Below are 16,902 nucleotides of genomic sequence, written 5' to 3' on the forward strand. Positions count from 1 at the left end.
TTGGCCGATGGCCTGGCCGTTGCCCGACCAATCGGCCGTGACCATTATCGACGCCTTTTTGTTCGGGTACGTTATGGACAAGGGTGCGCCTGAGAGACTCCTCACGGACCAGGGCCGAAATTTCTCTTCTAAATTATTGGCGGAAGTGTGCGCGGGCCTTGGGACTAAGAAAGTACGGACATCCCCATACCATCCGCAAACGGATGGTATGGTTGAGCGGCTAAACCGGACATTGTCTGCCATGCTGTGCCATACGGTGAGTGAACAACAATCGGATTGGGACCTGCACATCCCGGGGGTGCTTTCGGCGTACCGGATGACTCCTCATGCGGCTACAGGTTATTCGCCGTTTTACCTTATGTATGGTCGGGAAAACGTGCCGCCGATGGATGTGCAATTGGGAACCGGTGTGAGGGGACCTCGTAAACCACTCCCAGATTACATTCGGGACACTGTTCGCCGGGTCACGGAGGCGCGGGAGAGTGCCAGCGCGGCTACGGCCAAAGCCCAGGCCCGGAACGAGAGGTATGCTCGACGTTCCAAGGGGGAGTGCCCCTGGAAGGTTGGGGACCTGGCCTGGCTCCATTGCCCGCAGGTGCGGCCGGGAACCTCTCCTAAATTTCACAAACCTTGGCAAGGGCCCGTCCGCCTCATTGAGGTTCCCAACCCTCAGTCGGCGCGTGTTCAGGTTGGATCTCGCCGCTGGTTTGTTCACACGTCGCGCTTGAAACCGTATGTTGCTCCCCTACATGATACGTCATCTCCTAATGTTGCCTTGCCGGGGTCTGTTGCTGCCGACTCTCCCCTGCCTGCGTCCATTGATCTTGCGAGAGCGCCTGTCGTGCCTGTTCCAGACAGACCGGCCGTGACGCCGCAGGTGACGAAGGGCCCTGCTCGGAAGGTGCCTGCCAGGACTGTGGGAACTCCGGGCCCTGCGGCCCTTCCGACCCCGCTGCAGGCACATTCACGGGACACGTCCGGGGCTGATTCTTCAAGGACACGGGACGTTGGTGGACCTCCAACATCGACAGGAGAATTACGCCCTGTCACTCCTCAAACTCCATCACGTTCCCGCTCTGCGGGTGGGCCGCCGACCGTCCGGGACGGGCCGGCGACCCGCACACGTTCTAAATCCCTTACGTTTTGTTGATTGTTATGTTGCATTGTTGTTCTTACTGTTATATTTATTGCCTGCTTCTCGTACTTTCGTTGCTTGTTATGTTGTGTTGATTGTTCTTACTGTTATATTGCATGCTTGGTGTCCTTTGGTGTGTCAAGGTCGGTTTCGCCCGCATTACTGTTGGTATTGTTCAGCCGAGGTCGGCTGGGTTTTTCTCTACAGGGGAGGGTGGTGTAATGCGGGCGTGAGCGACCTTCCGGATATGACGTCACGAAGAGGTGGAGTTATGTGACGTGGGAGAAAGGTTCGGGTCCTTAAAGGGTGTAACCGGAAGGAGACGGGAGAGAGTGGAAGACTGAGCAAGGGTGAGGCCACGCAGGGCGAAACTAAGGAAGGGTGGCACCGTCGGCCAGCGGTGGCCAACCCCGGGAGCAGCCAGCGGAGCTGCGAGGAGGAGACAGCAGTGGGGCTGCTGGAGAGGGAGAGCGAGGAGGAGCTGCAGCGAGTACAGCCAGGGAGGCTGTGTACGGGAGACAGCAGCAAGGCTGCTAGGAGCTACGGGAGCGACACGAGGAGGAGCTGCAGCGAGTACAGCCAAGGGGGCTGCGTGAGAGTAACAGCAGCGAGGCTGCTAAGAGGCTACGGGAGCGACGGAGACCAACAGCGGGGCTGTTAGTGGTGACGGGTGTAACAACAGCGTCGGCACCGTGTGGGAAGTCTCAAAGGAGGACAGCCGTGTGGGAGACAGCAAACGAACCGAATAAAGGACACCAAGCCAGAGATCGTGGTCGAGTCTTTTATTACAACAGCATGGGCTAGAGAAGATATAGCCATAAGCGACGAATTGCACTCGTGACGAATTGGCATGTTCTGTTTACATGACAACCCTTACTGGTTGGCCGTGTCAGGTGGTGGCGGGTTTTAACGACACATTTATATATTTATGCGATCTAACCCCAAAACCTCTTATGGATGGTACATGAATGCTTTATTTACTTGGCAAATGCTTTTACACGTGACTGCACAATTAGAGCACCAGATATGGACGAGTCTGCCCAGCATGACTAGAGATTAGGAGACAGCTATCATTCCCATACTTCTCGTACAATTCTATACTCGGATCACTAAAAGTAATCTACTTTAAAGTAATAAAATGGTAATATAAACATGTATTGTGATATTTTATTATTTTCGAGGAATTTAAGAATGTCTTCCAAACTTGTTCTGCTGTTTCAATTTAATTCAGTATTTTTTGTTGCATCGAATATTCTGTTTAGCCAGGTATCCAGCTAGTTTCAGTGGTAACAGCCCCAGCCACTAACAATAAAGTAATTCTGGACAGGCTTTCGCGGTTTTTGGGTTAGATCATGTAAATATAGATGTCTTTAAACCCACCCCCATCCGACACAACTAATTACTAAGGTTTGTCATGTAAACAATGCATGCCAATTAGTTACTAGTTCAGCACACCGGGGTGTTCGAGAGTAAAACCACTCGAAGCACTACAAGTTAGGGAGTAAACCCACTAACACTGCCAGCAGGCAACCAGAAAACTTTAGGCATCGATTCTATTTAATCGTATGCTTTCAATGACCCACTTGTATTTCTTCCCATTAAATTTTCAGTTAGACATCAATTACCAAAAGACAAACATGCCTCAACATGTCACGCATGGTGTGCAGTAGAGGCATATTTGACACTTTAATCCCCCAGCAATTAAATATCTAAGGAACAAGACCTCGTTAGCATAATTTACAGCTATGCATCGCGTTCTCTATTCTGAACTATTTAAAGCACTACATTGATGTCACGCGATATTCTGTTGTGTTATGTTGCCTTGGTGAAGGTTGGGTTGGAGAATTATATAAAGCATAGAAAACCGTCATAAACAAGACAACAGGTCAAGTGCTGCTTTCAGGTGCGTAACTGTCACTTCAGAAATAACATATTTGATAAGCATGTATAGTATGTGCAGTTGTTCCTCTGAACATATACATTACAAACAACTTGATGTTGATTGTAAATATAGGCAAAATCTGCGTATCAATGTAAAATCAAGCATTATTGTTTTATAACGTAATAAATTGCATGAGAGATTTAAAACATATTTGGAGTTGGGGGTTCTGTTGGAATATCTATGCATTTGGAAATGTTGAATCCCTTGCTAAGTTTTAGTCAATGCAAATTATTCTGTTCACATTCATCATCATCACAATCCAGTGGGCAGATAGCATATAGGTGTCCATTGAACATTTCGTTATTTGTTTCCACTTTCCTCTCGTGCCAATATGCTCAAGTAGTGTACATCTTCCTGGCACCAATCTCTTCTGTCGTTAAGCCATTCACCGTTAGGTCTTCCTCTTTTTCTGGTTTGTTCCGTTTTTCCAAACACACTTCTAATTTTTCTGTTGTTGTCCATCCTACATGTGTCCAAATAGTGCCAGTTTCCTTGTCATCACTGCCTGCATCAGGTCTTCTTCTATGTGCAATCTTTTCTTACTTCTCCGTTGGTCACTCATTGGGGCCAGTTTAGATGCAGTATCTTTCTGAATCAATACATTTTGAATACCAATATCTTACCTCTGTCAGTCTTTTTCAACGTCGAAGTCTTGCAGGCATACAAAGCTACACTGAACACGCATATCCTTAAGATGTTCAGTTTGGTCTTGTATCTGATTTTCTTGTCTCTCGAGATGTTATCGATTCCTGCCATTACTCCTTTTGCCTTTGCGACCTTCGCTCTTATGTCTTTCATGCAGTCGTTATCCTTTGTCAGTCGACTTCCCAAGTTTACAAATTCCTTTGCATTTACAATGTTTTGAGTGTTACTTCTTTCTCAATGTCCTCCCTTCCGAAAACCATCGTCTTTGTTTTTTCGATGTTAATCCTCAGTCCTGCATCCTTTCCTGACATATGCAGTGTATGAACACCTTCCTTCAGTACTGCACAGCTTTCTTCCATCAGGTCAATGTCGGCCGCAAATCTCCGGTTATTAATTCTCTCCTTGCACAAATATTCCTGTGCCGTTGTCCTGAATGACATCCATCACTCTTTCCAAGTATGTGATGAAGTCATTTTGTGATAGTGGACCTCCCTGTCTCATACCTATTGTTGTTGAGAACCACTAATTTCCCGTCCAAACTTTCCTGCCGACTTTGACCTTTCACCTCTATCCTGCAGAATCTGTGTCAGTTTTCTCCCTCCTCCATATGTTCTTAATGTTGCTCACGTTATATATTGCTTAGTCGAATTGAATGCTTTCTGGAAATCTATGAAACATTTTTCGATTTAAAGCTTTCGTGACTGCAGGGATTCATATTCTTGGTTCTTTCGGTAAAGTCACGTAGAAGGGAGATAATAAAATAAAAATAAAACAATAAAATTCTCACGACACTGCAGTGTTCATTAGGACGCTGTCTTTCCGACAGCTCTGTTCTTCACCTGAGGACGGCTGCTTGCGTTGTGGCCGAATTTTAATGTTTTATTATTATTATTTCCCTTCTACGTGACTTTACAGAAAGAACCAAGAATATATACGAAACAGTTGTAAACCAGCTTATTTTTTCGATTTGCTTGATCTGCTATCAGCTTTAACATTAATCATTACAAACCCTCTATTCAAACATAGCATACTGGCGATATATCCACTAGTGTAAATAACACGTTCCTTCGGAGTGGGCAGGTAGGGACTTGGTTGGACAGCGCATTCGTGCGATCCGTGTCACGCTGGCACAAGCTGCGCGGGGCAGCGCGTCACGTGATGCTGACCTCGCCCGAAGCGCTCTATGAAATACAAATCGAGGGCGTGGCTATGCACGACAGACAGACAAAAAATCCCTGGTGGGCAGTGTGTAACTGTTGTTCCTACCTGTATTATCCCTGCACATATGCCATCCACTTAAAAATTTGGACTACTAATTATGGAGAGGCTTTTAATTCAGTCGCTACATTGAGTGATTACATTACTTAAAGATCAATAAAGACATCGTGACAAAAGCTATTGATGCCGCCACACCTCACCAATGCTTTTTACCACAATTACTGCACAGTAGACACGACCTCCAACATTGCCCTGATTGTATTCCACCACCTGCCATTAGAGTTCCTCTTGTAGCCAGACTCGTGGAGACCACTAATGCCTCTAAATGACTCTCCCATCTTATCGACACTTACCTGCCATGTTTAATTCTGTATTGCTCATTTTTTGCCACTAGATTTCTAGCATCCGTGTTAGATACCTTTTCTAAAATACAAGCACTTTGAGCTGCTTAAAGTTAGCACCCAGCTCTCCGATTCATGCAGGAATACAGATACAAATCCTACCTCGAATACCCGTTTCTTTACACCCATACATATCTCTTCCAATCTCAGACGTACTTGCGCCGCTAATTCTCCACCTGGCAAATATTTCGTTCAGCGACAGTTGTTTCCCAAACATGTTTAAAATAGCATAGGTAGCACAGCTCCTGAAAAACGTTCACTTTAGCCACACTGGTCATCAATGATACTGTAGAAGTCATAAATTACCTGTAATAGAGCTGTCTCAGTGCTATGGAACTTCCAGTATGCCGACTGCAATAGGTTAAATCGGCATATTACAGTGAAGTGAGAAATAACCAGTTCAGACAAAGATGCTCTATGATCTTTGCAATCATACTCATGTTTGAGATCGGGCGATAGTTTGCGGGGTCACTATGCAGTAATTGCCAACTTTTTCAGGAGCGATGTTAGCTGCGCCATTTTGAACCTGTCTGGGAAAAAGCCCTCACTGAATAAAATATTTGCCAGGTGGACAATCAGTGGGGCAAGCATGTGGATGTTGTAGAGTGGTGATGTCTTATTTGACAGCTATGCGATGATCATCACTCTTTGGTTCTTTCGGTAAAGTCACGTAGGTATAAAATTAAAAATGTAAAAATATATATATCACGACGTTTCCATCGCAACACAAGCGGTCGTCCTCAGGCAGAAAAAATAATCCAGCAGTTATCGAAAAATATAATCCAAATAGATCAAGCAGGTCTTCCATTGTAACCCACCAAAAACGAGTTCCATTAGTCGCTGAAATGTTGCACGGGTAGCTCCTAAGCTCATCAGGAGTACATTTAACTCAAAAAGCCTACCTGTTGTAACAAACGCCGTGTTATGTTTAGTATGTTCATCTAAAGTCAATTGCCAATAACCTGCACTCATATCCAGGGTGCAGAAAAGTGTTGCACCTGATAATGCATCAATTGAGTCATCTATCTGTGGGAGTGGATACGCATCAGCTCAGTAGTTTGATTGAATTTACGATAATCGACACAAAACCGCACTCCACTATCCCTCTTTTTAACCAATACCACAGGGTCCCCCCATGGTCTAGTCGACTGGTGAGATGATGTCTGCATCAACCATTTATTTTACACAATTTCTAATAACCGTTTTGTCTGGTATACTTATACTATATTCATTGTCGAATAGGCCATGCATCTCCCGTAACAATTACAGTCTTAATTTTGTCTGATCTGCTCAGATCATATTTTGAATGATTGGCCACATCCTGATATTCCATCATGAGATCACAAATCTGGTGTATTAGATTATTGGAAAGGCATGTGAATTTCTGACAGCAATGATAGATCACCAACATCACAACCACAATCCTCTGGCATCTCATCCACTCCCAACACCCCAACACGAGCCATCAGTGTGTGTGCGTTCAATGTAATGGCAGAGTTAGATGTGTTGCGTACCTGTACTATAAGTGGCTGGTCCCTACAAATCAAAGTGTCAGCTGCAACCAATGCTCTCTTAGACCTAGCTGTCCAAATTGGTGCAATTAATAATGCAGAATCACGCCTGAGTGTGACCAGTAGCATCCGTAAAGTTAACGGTGCAAGTATCTGTGAGCGCGGGGGAATAACCACTGCACAAGACAACAACCCCTGCACTACACTATTGGCCGTTTCCTCAACACTTGGCCGAATAAAGGGAAGAACCCCATCAGGCGTTTGAACCCATTTCTTTCTCATATACATGTTTACTGGTAATATGCCCAACACATCAGTCCCGATAATACATGGAACACTGAGTTTGGACAACACCAGAACCGGAGCGACAACCACTATTGTTCCCAATTTAGTTTCAATATCAGTCTGCACTTGCTTTAACGAACCCCCTTGTTTAGGCAAAATATCAAATATATCCATTCTAATAATCAGCAAATTGACAGCAACGTCATTTAACAACCCCAAAATAAAGGATGATCTACTAGCCACAGGCATCATTCTACGTCCCAAGCGTTTCCACTGGGTTTTGGACGTCGGCCATACTTACCTATCCCCCTCATCCCTTGTTGATATGACTATTGAATGCTCGGTAAGAGCTGTAGTTGTTATAGTGAGTATGTATGTGTCAGTCTGAGTTGCCTGTGACATAGGGCCAATGTTTGTCAGTAGGGTGCGTGAGTCAGTAAGCGCCGTGCAAGCCGTCGTGCTGTGTAAGATATCTTGCCTGACATTGTTCTGTGTAGACTTGCTTTGCCGAGAAAAAGACACAGGGAACCCGATTCCCGACTTCACAGGAGTCACCCGCCGTGTCCCTGCCCAGCCTGTGGGCACTCTCTCGTGAAGTGCTCCGGTGCACCACATGCAGAGCACAGCAGCGGTCGTGACAGCATGAGACGAGGTGTAGGACGGATGGCCCAGATGGACAAGTTGATTGGGGCGGACGAAAAATCAGTCTCGCTTTGCAAGTCATCCAAACATCGTTCGATTGCCTCCAGTCGACACAAAACGCGCTCCGCAACAGCCTCCCCCAGTGGCCTTTGCCGAAGGGTTGTTGGTCTTTTCACACAGCAGCAGCCCCTGTCATTCTTAGAGTAGTGCTATCCCGATGTGTTTCCGACCAACCTTTAGCCTCGTGCACACTCTCCCAATACTCAATTTAATTTGCCGCCCACATAAGAGTCCACAACTACTCCAACTGCGAGTGCCAACGTCATCTTCATGGAGCGAGTCGACTGCTGTGGCTAGCAGATCACAGAATGCACGCCTCACCAATGCCAAAAACGCCGTTTTAGATTCCCGTGGTGTCTCCCCTAACTTCCTCTCGGTTCTGTGAAACGGCTGTCTCAATAGGTTTGGTGAAGGCGGTCCATACAAAACTGCTATCTCTCGTAGAGCCAAGTCCAGAGTTATACGATTTTGGGCAGGGATGATAAATGGTGCATTCCAGGCATCGTTATCCAGACATCCTTTAAAACCACAAAGATGCAACGCGGCAGCTATCCTTTTTTATCTACAATTAAAATGCTTAATATAAAAAACCGTTGCTCACCCTGTTCCCTCCAAATCCAAACCCCTCTATCCCTCCCTTTGTATAACCCCTCCAATCATCTTCCCCGCACTCCCTTACTACCACCCAATCAACCGTCCACAGATACCCACGCCTTCCCAATCACCTACCTGTTCCAGCCAAACAATAACAATCACTAATTTAATACCACACACCCACCTTCCCATTATCGGTCACTATACACGTCACGGGACTGTGATCTTAAATACCCAATTCTTCTAAAACAATGTCAGTCACAGTTACGGCAGCGGCGGATGTGAAGATGTGATCCAGTATATTTCCCGAACGACATATTTTGCGCTACTGACGCATAGAGTTCAACTGTGACTGTCGTTAATCACTGTTGATTTTACCACAAGAACCTGTCGGTTCGGGACAGCTCAGGTCACCACAGATGATGCAACAAGAGCTAAGTAACCCACAGTCGACTATAGCGGAAAACTCGAAAAATAATTCCAACAGAGGTGAAGATAGTTTAACACGTAGGCTTTCGTGACCAATATCATCCATAAGAGGTTTTTTTGGGTTAGATCGCGTAAATAAATAAATGTGTCGTTAAAACCCGCCACCACTTGACACAACCAACTAGTAAGGGTTGTCACGTAAACAGAACATGCCAATTCGTGACTAGTACCAAAAGCAAATCAAATGACAAGAGCATTGAAACTGCCCAAGTAATTTAAACGATCAAAATACCGTACATTGCGGGAGTAACTGATAAACTAGCCAGATATTTGGAGAAACAAAACATCCGAATAAGATTTGGCACGGTACATAAAATACAGAATTTAATATCTGGTACAAAAGATGTATTACCGAAGCTATCAACAGAAGGTGTGTACAGGATTAACTGCACGTGTGATAAATGTTGTGTTGGGCAAACAGGACGAATGATCAGCACGAGACTAAAAGAACATCAGATAAATATTAAGTACAGTACAGTACTCCCAAATACAACTGTAAGCAGTAGCAGAACACGCGTACCAACAAGGACACTCAATTGAGTTTGATAATGTTGTTTTGTGCAAAACCAGCTACTACTGGCCAAGACTAATTAGAGAATCTATCTATGGAAATTGAAATAAATCAAAATAACTTTAACCGTTCGGATAACTACCGTCTTAGTGTTCCGTGGAAGCGAATCATCAAATAATACATTATTTAAATGCATGCCTACAAAGGGCAGCGTAATTCAATAGGGATTACCGTTGGTAGGGCTATTTTAATAACACAATAGACAGGAAGGACAAGTTCAAAAGGCTCGCATAATGCACATGCATAATGTATGTTGCCTTAGTAATCCCCCCCCCCACATTGTGCAAGAGCGTAGAAGGGTGGTCAACACATTCACGCCTCTTTATAAGGAACGAAACAGTAAAACTTCTCCACAAATCTGGCTGTCGTCTGATGAAGCTAGTTGTAATTACTGGCGAAACGTCGTACTCAGTTGGTAAATGTTGTGGCTTGGCTCTCCAACACACCGGTGTGCTATATTAGTGACGAATTGGCATGTTCTGTTTACGTGACAACCCTTACTAGATGGCTGTGTCGAGTAGTGGCTGGTTTTAACGACACATATTTATGCGATCTAGTCCAAATACATTCCTGCGGAGGGAGCTGGTAGGAACGTTGGGTTGCTCGGTCAATGGCCAGGGTCAACGGCGGCGTGGTGTATTCCGCAAATATGCCCGACTGTGAGGGTGGGCACAAGCCGGCGTGAGTAGGTTAAACGTTGAGTATAGCCCCACCCTCCTCACCCTCCCCTCCCCACCCAGCCCCACCCTCCCCACCCAGCCCCTCCCCACCCTCCCCTCCCCACCCAGCCCCTCCCTGCACGACGGACGGACGGACAGAATAATCCCCTGTGGGCTGGTGTAACCAGGAGGTTCCTACCAGTAAAAACCTCTATTATAGAGGTTAAGACGGTGGTCGATAAATGACAGCGATCACAAGCCCCTACATTCTATTCATTATTTTCACAAGCAGCTACTCAAATAACGTTATTGCTCATTAATCGCTCAGGACTTTCATGCAGATGTCTCCATGGTGAATCAGTTCAATCCCACCACCATTCGGGCTGCTGGTGCCATGTTTCCCGCAACATATCTGTTAGGTGCAGCCAAACACTTAATTGCGCCTGGTGAGTCGTCAAATACCCTGTTTTCGGTAATGGCCAATATGTCGAGCCCACAGTCTTTGATCAGATCCTGGATCAGCGCCGTATTGTTGACTATGGAGTGCATGTTGACCAATCTAAAGTTGAGGAGCCCTGGTCTTGGGTTTGGCTCAATACCCAACATCAGCAGCAGGATGGCGATAGAAGCACTCTTCTGCTGATCGTGTGGATGTAGGTCAGAAGATTTGACCAGATTTGCTGCACAACCATGTGCGAGACATTGCAACAAGTGACAAACACGGTCAGGTACGGGTCAGCATTTCTACAGCAGTACAGTGGGTGTGGAACTCGAGTATTTTGAACCGGAAAATGGGTCAGTGCTCTCTTCTCCATATTGGATGCTGGTCTAAGTCTGCTGGGTGAGATGGAATTGATTTGTCGATCCAAGCTAATAGAAGTTCCCGTTATGGTCGCCCGTTCTGCAGGGAAGAAGGGAGGCATTGCTTGACCAGACTGAAGTCCCGTGAAAGAAAGGTCTGCCTGCAACCAGCCGGGCAGCAGTAGCAACAGAAGCACAGGTCGCAGCGTCGCCATTGCAAGGTGCTGTTGTTGTTGCTACTGTTGTTATTGTCGTTGCTGCTATTGTTGTTGCTATTGTGTATGTGTAACGGGTTCCGGAGACACTTGTAGAGGTAACTTCTGTATTACAATCCAACAGCACTCCAACACTCCAACTCTCCAACTCTCCAACACTCCTGATACTCTGTTACAGCCTAGGTACACAGCCTAGGTACACAGCCTAGGTACACAGCCTAGATACTCTACTCTGGCTACGCTCTGGAACTCGCCCTCACAAGGTCGTAGAGTCGGGAGTTCCAGAGTCCCACCACTGGCTCTCACAACATCCCAGGGTCCGGAGATGGCTGGTCTTGGGTCTTGGGTCTTGAGCTACAACTGGCCCTGATCGTCCAGGGAGCTCCCCTTTTATGCCTAGTCCCCAACGAGGGGTGGGGCTGTGTGCGCCCCCAGATATCCCACAGAGCACACACAGCCCCCCCCCGTTGGTGGCGCCAAGCGGCTTAAGCGCCTGGGCCACCCGGGAACCCAACGCCTGGCGCCAAGAGGCTTAAGCGTCTGACCCGCCTGGGAACCCAGCGCCTGGCGCCAAGAGGCTTAAGAACCTGGCCCGCCCAGGGTCCCAGAGCCCCCAGCAGCCCCTCCCTTCTTATGTCACTACATATGCATTTGATTGACGGCCAGATAATGCCCACTGGGTAGTGCAGAATTCCCACTGGGCAGTACAGATTCCCGATCTAATGGGATACCATTCTTAAACGTAATGGACACTTCCATGTCAGCAGGTCAATTAGAAAAACACATGTATATTAGAATAGGGTTTCCCCTTTTTTCTGGCAACAAAACAGGTGTTAAGATATTCTTTGGGTCTTTCGGTTAAGTCACGTAGAACAAAATTAATTTACAAAAAACTACGACGTTTCGATCGCAAAACAAGCAATCGTCATCAGGATGATAAGGATGACGATGCTTGTGTTGTGATCGAAACATCGTAGTATTTTGTAAAAAAAATTGTCCTACGTGACTGTACCGAAAAACCCAAAGAATATGAATTCCTGCAGTCACAAAAGTTTTTAGTCAAGAGGTGTTAAGGTGTTAAAACACCTAACTGAAACCTTTTACAACGAATCATGTCTGCATTAACCACAATACTTGTGGTCAGAATGCAAACAACGAACATACTCTGATAAAAAAAAACTTAATTTGAAGCTTTCGTGACTGCAGGAATTACTCTTTGGTTCTTTTGGTAAAGTCACATAGAAATAAAATAAAATTAATAATAGAATACGACGTTTCGATTGCAACACAAGCAACCGCCATCAGGTGTGAATGAAAGCAAACTCAGAGAGAGACACATATACAGAGCAGTACATATACTAATAAAATATTTAAAATATACTTTAAAAGAAAGAGACAACACAGACACGGAGAGAGACGCATACACAGAGAAAGAGAGAGACACACAGAGAGAGAGACACACATAGAGAGACACATACGCAGAGAGAGAGACACACAGACACACTGAGAAACAACGCCTCTGTGACAAGGCATTTATATAGAGAAAGGGGGGTGGAGGAGATAAATTAGCATGTCAATGAGAGCAGCAGGGGGAGAGAAATTGGAAGTTTTATGCTAGTTGCAATTAGTGTTGAAACGTCATACTCAGATTGTAAATGTTGTGAATTTACTATCCAACCCACTCATGTTCTGTACTTGTGTAGTGAGTTCAACTGAGTCGCAGATGCACTTCTTGGAGGCACATTTATTAATGCCAACACACAGGGTAACTGCCCCTTAACAAGATAACAACCTATGGTGGTGGACCACCAGGCAAACTGCACTAACTACACCGAAACTGGCTGCAATGGACCGAACCACAGGTTGGGTCCAGATCCACGTGTTGGTAACTCTGTAGAATGTAGATCGTAGATTCTTCAGGATGAACAACAGCAGCCGGCCCCTCTCGGGGACCTGGCTTATATCCTCTGCGGCGTGACTGGCTCAGCCCTTAGCCACAACCACCTTCTAGAATGCTCGAGCAGGATCTCGACCCTGACATGTGACCACCCCTAGCCCCCATTTGGGGGCCTCGTGTAGACTTAACTGGTCATGTGTCCTCTGGGGTCAACCAGAGTGCCACAGGCTATAGTAACCCCATTCCCGTGGCCGGCACTCTCACACCCTATCCTGTAGGGGTCGGCACTGCACGCAGAGCGTGGTGCCATCTAGCACTGCCAGTCAGCGCTCACCAAGCCCCTCTAGGGCCGGTACTGCACCCACATATTTGTGGTGTCTGCGATGTCAATACATCATCCCCCCCCCCCTTTGTACTCTACTGTCCCGACTGTCAACTCCCTCTTTAAAACGAACAATGTAACAAAGCGAATAAAGTGAAAAAAGTGAGTAAAACCCCTATGTGTACCTCAACAATAACAATTAACAAATACATACCTCAGCCCACCTATACAATATATAAACTATCTACAAATGTACTGGAATGGACGGGGAAAAGTGTGGAAGTACAGAACAACAAAGCAAGGGGAGAGAGAAAAAAAATGCAGTAAAGCGGGAATGCTTGGAATCCCCTCCATTACCAACATCTCCCACCCTCACCGTGTAACAACACCCACAAGCACAATGGAAGCGAGGTTCAGCCAATAACCGATACGGCCTGCCGAGTGCGACAACCAACTGACGGTGTTGGAGCGCGTGTGTATGGGGATCACGAAAACCGAAGAGTCTTTGATCGAATCCTTGTGGCCGGGCCCGCAGGGGAGGTGGGCGCGATCTCCCTGGAGGTCCCAGGGGGAATATGCAAATGTACCATCGAACCCGGCTCCTCACGAAGAGCAGTCGGCCAGGTGGACGGGCTCTCCTCTCCCGAATCCAGTGGAGATGGCGCAGGTGGCGGCTCGGGGGATGTTAGACACGCGGCACGACAGGGTCACATAACTCCGCTTAGGACCAACCTCAGCGGGTACACACCTCAGCTCGCCAGACACATCTGACACTCGGCCCCTGCGGTGTGGAGATGGAATGAATTCACACGGAGCGATGAAAGGCTTGAGGCGTGAGGGATGTACAAACCAACTCCGCTGACCCAAGCGAATCTGAACACACTGTGCACTGTGGTCGAACGACCCGAATCACATCAACCAGCCCCCTCCAGGGTTTAAACAGTTTGGGAGACGTTACCACCGGTACCTGAGGATACATCAACCAGGCTCTGTCCCCTGGCACCCACTCATGTGCAGAAGTACGAGAACCCCTCAGCCGCTCATTTGCCAATTGGCGCGATTGGAATTTTCCCAGGAAGTCCCCCACGCTTTGGAAAGCTTCTGAAGGGTAAGGCGAGTCAGAAATGTGTGATTTAGCCTTGTTTGGCGCGGCTCGTAACTGGACATCAATCGGGGGGGTCGTATTCTCTTCCGTACATAAAAAAAACGGTTAGTAGCTGGTGGATGTGTGAGGAGCCTTCTATATGCAGCCAGGACTCCGGGAATATGCACATCCCAGTCAAGTTTGGACTCGCTGACCTGATGGTTCAACATAGAGGTCAGAGTCCTGTGCAGCCGCTCCACCATGCCATCCATCTCCAGGTGGTATGATGACGTGCAGCAATTTAGAAAAAAAAGTTTGCCATGATTGGTCAAAAGACGTTCAGGAGCACCGTTGTCCATTACATAGCCATTGAGGAATGCCTCAGTGATTGTCGCCGCCGACTGGTTAGGGAGCGGCCAGGCCACCGGCCATCATGAAAAATACTCGACTCCCACCAGAAAATACTTATTCCCACGAGGGGTAGTGGGAAATGGACCACGGATGTCCAGAGCAACCAGTTCATTTCTGCGGGAGACCTGAATCGATGGACAACGGGCTTCGACGGCAGTTTCCGCCGCGCGCACTGCACACACCCTTTAAACAAATTAGCGACATCTTCCGCCATGCCAGGCCAGAATAAGTCCAGCTTAAGTGAGGTCAACGTCTTATGCACCCCCAGGTGCAACAATCACTCGTGTACTGCCAAAATGACCTTACCCCGCAGGGTAGTGGGCACAACAATGTTATAATGGTGCAACCCTCAATCCCAATGCATGAGCAATCCGTCTCTGAGAATGACAGAGGCAACGCCCCGTCGATCCCCACCCCCATCAGCCTCCCTGACACGGCGTCGCAATTTAAGCAGGGAAGCGTCCTCAAACTGGAGGCGCCCCCATTCTTTGTGGTCCAACCCAATGACGGCGTCACGCGGCACCAGCCCGTCGGCCACCTCAGAGGTTCCAACCTGAGCCGACGCCGCAAGGGGAGGGGGCGAGTGTTCGGCGTGTGGCTTACAGCGCCCAGAGCCCAAAAAACACGCGCACCCATCGCTCATTGGTAATCGCGACAGGGTGTCCGCGTTCATGTGTCGGGAGCCTTTGCGATACGGAACATTAAAAGAATAGTCCTGGAGGACTTCCAACCAACATGAAAGTTGGCCAGGCGGCTGTTCAATATGCAATGCGTACTGTAGCGCTGCATGGTCAGAGCGCACCTCAAAGTGTTTACCATACAAATTGGAGTGATACTATTGCACACAAAAAACACAATAGCTAACAGTTCCCGGTGTGTCACACAATACCATTGTTCGGCCAGAGACAGTACTCTGCTTCCATATACAACAACACTCTCGACATCATTGACAACTTGAGACAGAACAGCTCCAATTCCGGTGTTACTAGCGTCTGTATCAAGGACGAATGGCAAGGAAAAGTCGGGGTAGCAGAGGGGAGGGGCGTTCACCAAAGCCATCCTGGAGTGCAACAAATGCGGCCTCCTCCTCCCCGAATGGAATTTCTGACCCTTCCCCGTCAGGGCATGGAGAAGTTTAGTGATGGTAGCGAACCCGGTGACAAAACTGCGGTAATAGGACGAGAATCCAATGAATCTGCGCACCTCCCCTACTGACATGGGCGTCGGCCAAGTACGAACACATGCGGTTTTGTCCGAGTCAGTCGCAATACCCGATTTACTGACTATGTGGCCAAGATACCAAACTGATTTTTGGAGAAGGCGACACTTCTGTGGTTTAAATTTTAGTTGGCCGCACGCATTCTAAGAAAGATAGCACGTAACCGTTCGAGGTGTTCGTCAAACGTACGGCTGAAACGATAATATCGTCGAGATATATCAGGCATGAGTCCCACTGGAGACCAGCTAGAACCAGTTCAATCAATTGCTGGAACGTAGCCGGCGCGGAATGAAGACCCATCGAAAGACGATTAAATTTGAACAAGCCTTGTGGTGTACGAAAGGCTGTTTTGGGCTCAGAGGCTTCGTCTAGTGGCAACTGCTAAAATCAGGATAGGTCAAGAGTGGAAAAGAACCGTGCTCCCGCTAGAGCAGGGGTCGGGAACCTTTTTGACTGGGAGAGCCATAAAAGCCAAATATTTCTAAATATATTTCATTGAGAGCCATATAGTATTTTTAACGTATAATAAATTAAATGTCTTGCTTTTAATGCGACTTCTGGTGCTGCATGGTTTTGCTGATGGCCTTGTAGTCTGGTTCATACGTGGTGAGGTTGAGCTTCATGCAGGCGTTGAGGCTTCCATCAATTAAACGTGAGCGTAGGTTGGTCTTAATGTTCCTCATATGCGAGAATGACTGCTCACATGCATATGTAGAGCCAAACATGGTCAATACGGCAATACTCACACGCTGCATTGTGTGGTATGTCACAGGAAGCTCGTTCCAAGTTTTAAGAATCAGC

The 16,902-nt window shown here is 47.1% G+C and overlaps 1 protein-coding gene across 1 annotated transcript in view; it reads left to right on the forward strand.

The window, feature by feature from the left end:
* The first annotated feature begins 11,056 nt into the window (after window positions 1-11,056).
* The window catches only part of LOC133349844 (odorant receptor 131-2-like), a 29,059-nt gene continuing 23,213 nt past the window's right edge, over window positions 11,057-16,902 (forward strand). The window contains exon 1 of the mRNA XM_061563647.1: window positions 11,057-11,174. The gene's annotated coding sequence lies outside the window, so the exon portion shown is untranslated. The remainder of the gene's footprint in view (window positions 11,175-16,902) is intronic.

This window comes from Lethenteron reissneri, chromosome 31, assembly GCF_015708825.2.
Source record: "Lethenteron reissneri isolate LAM-NWPU_2019-01 chromosome 31, ASM1570882v1, whole genome shotgun sequence".
In the NCBI taxonomy this organism is placed as follows: domain Eukaryota; kingdom Metazoa; phylum Chordata; class Hyperoartia; order Petromyzontiformes; family Petromyzontidae; genus Lethenteron; species Lethenteron reissneri.